Source organism: Castanea sativa, chromosome 2 (assembly GCF_040712315.1).
Source record: "Castanea sativa cultivar Marrone di Chiusa Pesio chromosome 2, ASM4071231v1".
In the NCBI taxonomy this organism is placed as follows: domain Eukaryota; kingdom Viridiplantae; phylum Streptophyta; class Magnoliopsida; order Fagales; family Fagaceae; genus Castanea; species Castanea sativa.
This window is the reverse complement of record NC_134014.1, coordinates 20,363,250-20,370,992: the sequence shown is the minus strand read 5'-3', so window position 1 is coordinate 20,370,992 and position 7,743 is coordinate 20,363,250. Positions and strand designations below refer to the sequence as shown.

General features: G+C 34.1%; 1 long non-coding RNA gene across 1 annotated transcript; it reads left to right on the top strand.

Annotated features, from left to right (window-relative positions):
* Window positions 1-328: 328 nt before the first annotated feature.
* Window positions 329-5,891, top strand: LOC142624517 (uncharacterized). Its single transcript, XR_012842346.1, has 3 exons — window positions 329-2,694; window positions 3,973-4,080; window positions 5,058-5,891. It is a non-coding gene; the product is annotated as an uncharacterized LOC142624517 (long non-coding RNA).
* Window positions 5,892-7,743: the final 1,852 nt, after the last annotated feature.

The window sequence follows — 7,743 nt, the reverse complement described above, 5'->3', positions numbered from 1 at the left end:
GCATCACTACATCCAAACTAGTTGGGTTCTTATCAGTTAGTGTAAGATTAAATTTTTTTTTTTAAATTATTTTATTTTTATTTCAGAGAAATATGTTTACATTTTGCATTATGTTGTGAATATATGTCAGTCCTTATGTCATCGATATGAAACTGCAGCTTTGAGTCATTTGACTGAAAATTGATTATTTGTCTTTTGTATGCCATCGAGAGTTGCAGATTGCAAAGGAGCAACTAGAGAGAGGAATTTTCAAACAATTATTATAATGCAGATATGGATGCAAATACTTGTGAGAAAGTACATATGTGGTAAAGTCATTGTTTTAATATAAAATGTTGTGAATTGCAATGTGTTAAATGGTTAATGAGCTCTATCTCAAATGGCACCTCCTCCCCTTGTAAAAGCAAGGTGGAGGGTGAGGTAATGTGAATTGCAATAGTAATTAATTCATTAATTTTTTATCATCATGGAGCACAAAATGATTAGGGGTGTACATAGATTGGGTTGGAAGGTTTTACGATCCTAAGTAAATTTTTTCCTAATTTCATTAGGTCTATCAACAAAGGTTTTTGTTAAGAAAAATGTTAGGACCACCAACAGTTACTCAACTTTTGCCACAATTCGCCACGTGTTATGGCAAGTTGTGAGTAGTGAAGAAAAAGTGGTGGGTCCACACTCCACTTACAACTTGCCATGTGATGAGTTGTGACAAAAGTATGTAATTTTGTGTCTTAACATTGTTTAAAAATTAAACACATACCACATCACTCTCCACCAAACCAACACTTTTTTTTTATATTCTATTTTTCCTGTCCATGTCTTTTTTATTTGTTTATTTTTTTAATGAATCTCCTCCAATCTTCTCCTTTTTAATCTCTTCCACATGTTTTCTTCACCAATTTTCTAGAATCTTCATTTCTTCTCCTACCTTCTTTGTTCTTTCTTCTTCAATTTTCTCCTGCCTTATTTTTTCTTTCCTTTATAGATGTAATAGATCTCCACCCCTGTTTTTCTCTCACTCTCTCATCGTCTTCTATTGCCATCGTGCTCTCCCTCTTGCAGTCCGCTTCTCCCCATCACGGTACCAACACACTTCTCCATGGTTGATCTATTGTGCTGTGCGTCTATGAAGAAGAAAGAGAAACGGACTCACCAGCTACCTTGCAATTGACGAAAAAATCTTTGCTTGAATGGTTGGTCATTGACAAATACAGAGGATTTGAGATTGTCTTACAAAGGCAGAAATGGAGTTGTCTTTTGGCGTTTAAATGGTGGTTAAAATTGGATTCATTAAAAAGAAGTAAGGGTAGTTTCAGAAGAAGACAACTTTCCAACAGTAAAGAGACTTGTTTAGCTTGTGTTTTGGTATTGTTACTCTGATGGTCCAATGCAAAAACCCCAAAAAAACACCTTTACGGTCCCAAAACGCAGGTTGTGAAAACTATTTCAAACGCTAAAATTTACTATTTGAAAACGGCAATGTGCATTTTGGGTCCAAATAGCTGAACCAAACGGGCATTTAAGACCCATCGGGTGGGTGTGTATGTTACCGATCCAAAAAATTTTTAAAAAATTTGCAATGTGTAAATTGAGTATTCTGCAGCTAGTTGTGGTGACAGTTTCACCATTATTTTGTTACATCATTTGCTACTACTCCAGTTCAGATAAATACTCCCATTGCTTGTCTTGCCACTCAAGAACCCTATGTCATTGAATTGGGTGAGATTAATCATATGACTGGGATTTTTTATATCCTGAGCATCTAACTAGTCTTTTTTGCACTACTTTGGTAGATGGCTCTGCCACTAATGTTTCTGGTTTGGAAATATTAACCTTCTACTTTTTCACGATCTTCAGTCCTATATTTTCCTTAATTTCCATTTAGTCTCATTTTTGTAAGTAAACTGGTGTTGCAATATTCTTACCTTTGTATTGCATCTTTTATGATCTCTCACGGTTTGATGACAGTTAGATTGGTGGCGGAATTTATTATCTTGATTTATGCAACTCTTCCTGTTCAAGTACACTTTATTCATCCGTTTCTTCTCTTTAGCATCATTGTCTTCTCAGTCATCCTTCTCTTTGGATCCTGAAACTGTTAGTTCCTTCATGTCATCAAGTTGCGTCCATGCAAGGTGAAGCGTTTTAATTGAGGGAGCATCATAGCTTGTCCTTTGTGTCTAAGAGTGAGTTGTGTCAATAATTTTTTTTCACTTAGTACATCAGATATTTGGGTTCCAAAAAGGCAATAAGAGTCCCATCATATTCTCTTTGTATACGTCTTGTGCACTTGGGCTATGCCTGTTTTTCTTTAATGAAAAAAAAAAAAAACATAAAAACTAATAAGAGTCCCATCATATTTGGGCCTTAGGTATTTTGTATTTTTTGTTTGATACTTCAATTCGTATCTTTATATTTGATAAAGCTCGTTTATATTTGACACAATTTTTTTTCCTCAATTTCTTGATGGTCACGGCATGCAATGCATAATTCATTTATATGTTTACATACAATAAAATGCTCTGCAAAAGTGTAAGTTGAGACATATTTTGGAGAATACCTGTGCACTTTTATTCCATGCTTGTGTTCCAAAACCATATTGGAGTGATGCAGTGCCGACAGCCTCTTATCTTATCAATTGCATGCCTTCCGTTGGCCTTGGTGCGTATATCCCTCATGTCATCCCGTCTCCTGGTAAAGACTTGTTCCATTTATCTCCTAAGCTTTTTGGGTGTATTTTCTATTTTCACATCTTAGGTCCAGGAGGTGATAAACTTGATCCTAGATCTCTTAATGTATTTTTCTTAGGTACTCTTGTTCTTAGAAGGGATACAAGTGGTATTCCCTTACTCTTTGCCATCATTTTTTAGTGTTGATGTCACCTTCCTAGAACTATTCCGAAAAAACTATTTATAGTGTATAGTCCTTAGCAACCAAGTCCCATTGAGAATTTTCCCTAGTTTGGAATCCACTTCTTGATTGTGATTCTCTTCCTACTATGCTGCATAAAGATAAGTTTACTTGTACTTGTCATCCCATTTCCTGGTTTGAAACATTTGTCTCCACCTTTTGGTGCTTTTGTTTCTTGGGTAAATTATAGGGTCGATTTGGGTCTCAAATTTAACAAATTTTGATTTGGTCTTTGAAATTTAAAAAAGGGTACAATATAAAAAAAAAATTAATAGAATAATATCTTATAAAAATCAACACATCATTTATATTATATTATATTATTTTTCTTTATAATTACATTTTAAAGGTGAAAGCCACCATTTGTTAAAAAAAAAAAAAAACCCAGCCTTGATTGACAAAGAAAAAAAAAAGACTTTGATTCAAATGAAAAAAAAAAAAATACATTGAAAGACATTGAAACCATAGCTTCCTTGAGATACACGAGGAAAAAAAGGAAAAGAAAAAGGAACAACGTTAAGCACGCTGACACAGTGGAGAGGGAGTGGCAGATTTGGTGTTTTCTCTCTTACCCTACTCCTCATTTTCTCTCCTAAAATCACCCCAAATTGGGGAGATAAGATTTTGGTAGGCCCAGAGAGAAAATTCCTAGGCCTAGCCAAAATCTCTCCAATTTTCCACCCCAACCGAACAACCCAGAAAACCCTTTTCTCTCCCCCATTTTCTATCCTCCTTGTTTTCACCCCAACCAAATGGACCCTAAGTCTATCCAGGAGTCTTTATCATTTATTCCAGGCTGGAGGAAAACATTCCATTAGAATGATACATGGGACATAGTTCCTCTTCCATCCAGAAAAAAAACTATTGCTGGTTATCACTGGATGTATACTGTGAAGAACTGCTGGACAGTTCTATTGAGCATTTGAAGGCTCAACTTGTTCCTCCCATTCTTGAGTTTTTAAAATTTTAATTTTATTGCTTCCCTTTCTATGTTGTTAAATATATGTATGTCTCACAATTGATGATTATAGGTTTCTATATTAATATGAGCTTTGTTTGCAGGTCATGCACAACTTATGGTTTCTTTGCTGTAAGATATGCAAGAGAATGATCAGAGAATGACGATGTTACAATTGATAGACAAAATGAAAATATAGCACAAGGAACTAGGTTGGTTTTATGCCTTTAATTCATTGTCCACTGTTGAATATGAATAAGCTGGATATCATGTGTAAGCAGAGCAAGGCAACCATAGATATCATGTATATGTTAGTATTACCAGTATACAATATTGCTGCTATTTTCTCATGGCTGATTTTTATTCAAAGACTTCGCCCATAATATACTTATTGATTACTAAGTGAAGTGGGAAAAAAAAAAAGGATAAAATACTTATTGGTTGCATCATTTGAAGACGGGACTGTGCAAGAGTCGGATTTCCAGGTGGGTTGAAGTGTGGTTTGAATTATCTAAAAGGCAAAGGATTAAAGATCATCAGTAAGGTGGTTTTTGCTGCTACCATCTATCAGATTTTGGCTCCAAAGAAATAAAAGAATTAATAATAGTAGGATTCTCTTAGAGAGGATTGTATTGTCAATAATATTAGGGATGTTGTAAGGTTTAGAATTAATGGCAGTGGTAACTTGTAAATTCATAAACTCCCTGCAGAACAGGGTGTTATGTGCTGTGTTGACTGTGGAGGATTCCTAGATCTATTCTTTGTTAGGCACTTAGGGATGAGGATGGCTCCTCTTGCACTATACCTATAAAAATATGCAGTAGCCAGCAGGTATGGGCCCAGCAACTAGATGGGCATCTCAAAAAAGATTCTCTGCAATCTACATGATGGGCTGGTTTTATTGCTAATGCCTAACACAATGTTCCTTCTATAGTTTTAGGTATTAGTAACAATATTTTGAAAGATGTCTTATAAGGCAATGGTCAATGCTCCTAATATTTCTTTCAGGATTGTTTTGACTAATCATAACCAATACATGAAGCTCTCCTCCTTTTGTTCGAAATTCATGTCATTTTTATTAATCCTTACATTGTGTCTTTTTTTCTTTCTTTCTTATTTTAAAGCACTGCTTGAAGCCAATACCTTTCTGTCTATCATATGGTAATTTATCGTATTACAAATTCCCTAGGTTCTGAACTGAAGAGAGAGGAAACAGAACTTGTCATAAAGCTTATATTAGATCGTATATTGGTAAGAATCTTCTCTTTTGACCTTATAATTTTTTTTAAAAAAATCTCGATAACTTTTCTTGGTGAACTGCTAAAAGTTGTGTAAATTTAATTTGTTAATTACATTCAATGTGCTACATAACGTGGAAAATTATGATGTTCTGAAAGGAGGAAAAAAAAAGTTTGAACAAAATAGACCTACTAGTTGATTATGGCATCATGCTACATTCCTTTCTGCACAAATTGTGGCATAACTGATAGGATTTTTCTCTATGTGAATGGAATTTCACATTTTTCTAATGAAAATAATCTTACATTAGATTTTGAAGCAGTAGTGACTAACCATTTGCAATATGAGTGTCGGTAGAGAAATTTTTTCATCTGTCTGACACAATCATTAGTTTTTTTTTTTTTTTAAGTAAAAAAAGGGAGCTAACAGGTTAGTTCACTACCCTAGGCCCACTTGAACCCTACTCATGACTGGTGTGGGACCATCTGCGCAATTAATGGGGAGTGCCAATACTTGAACTCTCAACCTCGGACTCACAAGTTGAAGTATTGGAGGGCATTTTACCACTAAAGCACCTCCGCAGGTGGTGTCTAGCAAATTCATTAGTTTGCCCAATATTGTCAATTTCCATCATGCTAGATGTCGAAGTCTATAAATGTCACCCTAATAGCTCTGCATGTTTTAATTATTGAGCATAAACTATTGGGAATTTTAATGTTCATTTCATACTTCTAAATTTGTTCTATAAACAGAAAGCTAGCCACGACATGAAAAAAAAAAAAAATCACTAACAGACACATATGAACCCACAAAGATGGGCAGCGGAGAGTGTAACACACAAAAAGACCCTGCTTACTTTCTTAAGACACAGATTCATGTGAGCACAAATGCACAGAGAGATGCAAAAATAAATGCGTTTCAATGATATCTGGGTTTGTGAGCTTTTGAGTTGAACCTTGGTTAGGTTGGGCTACTTCTATACTAAACAAGCTTACCTTCAGGCTTTAGCTCTGCTTATTTGAAGCAAGTCTAGCGGAGAGTCTAGCCAAGTGTTTGTGACAAGCTTGTGAGCACTTCGCATTTTTAACCAGATTCTTCCTACCTTGGTCTTTTAAAAATGGCGAAATTATACTATTAGTCCCTGAAATTTACCTTGTGTGCGCAATTGGTCCCTTAAGTTTGAAACAAGCATAATTAGTCCCTTAAGTTTTAAAACTGAGTTGTATTGGTCTTTTTACTAACTGCTATTGACGGTGTTACTTAAGTGGTTAACGGAACAATGACTTGACATTTTTTTAATGATGTGACATATTTTTAATTAAAAAATTACAAACTAAAAGGGATTAATATTAACTTTGCTATCAAGTAATTACCCTATGTCCAGGACATAGGGATTAATATCAAGTAGAATCTATAACTGGTTTATCAAAAGTAGAATATTAACTTTGCTACAACTACAACTCTTACTAAACAAATTAACGTAACTACATATTTTGAAAATATAATAATTGAATTGCATGTTCTTTATGTTCTTAAAACACATATCAAATATCCAGTCAATCAGATGTTATTTACTATTCGATTCATAAACTTATTTTTATGTATAATTTTAGACTCCAAAAAGTCGTAATTTAAATATTTGATGGATGGCATGGCTATTTTTCTTTGATTTTCTTGAAATTTTGCAAGTATGGAGGATTAAGAAAAAAAAAATGTAATCCAATAGTAGATTTTAAAAAAATTCATATTCAATATAAAATATATATTGAGTAGAGTTGCAACCTTAGTTTACAAGACTACAATCAAGTTTGTTTTGTCCAAAGTTTATGTTAGGTTCTTAGACTTTAGGAACTAATGTATTAGAACTTCAATTTGTAATATGTTGACAAACCATGATCAAAACATAGAGTTTAAGTTTAGGCTTACTCAAAGTGTGTTTAATTGTAAAATTGGAATCGAATGATTGCAGGATTTATTGGACAAAATCTGCAAGGCTTGATCGATCAAAAATTAGACTCGATTGATCGAAACTCAGATTTGATAGATCGAAACTTGTGTAGATTTAATTTTCTGCAGAATTTTCAATTTAGCCCAAGCCCATGTGGTGTTTAGGGTTAAGTGTTTTACTTCACATATAAAAGGAAAAACCCTGACTACGTTTTAGAAGTCTTTGAAAACTGTGTGTCGAATCTTCTGTGAGATCTAGATGTGTTTACCTTCATACACACACATAGAGTTGTCAAGATCAAGATTCGTGTCAAGAACTAGATGATCTCTTCAATTGCTGCATAAAGAACGTTAAAGAAGATCTAAAACCTTTGAGTGGAGTCTCAAAGTCACTAATAGGAGAACTTGTGGTTATAGCAGATCAAGGAAAGAAATAGTCCGTGTACTTGAAGCTGTCACGTGGTTGTGGTAGTAAGTTTTCTGCTTGAGGTAGCAACATGATGTTAGTGGTCTAAGTTTTATTGTACAAAATTCACTTCTTTCATAGTGGATCTGTTTTATCTTGAGGATAGTTAGGTTAAATTCTCCCTAGGTTTTTTACTAGTTAGGTTTTCCTGAGTTATCATATCACTGTGTTCTTTATTTTTTCGCATTATTTACATGATATGATTTTTTTGTGTTAACCTAGA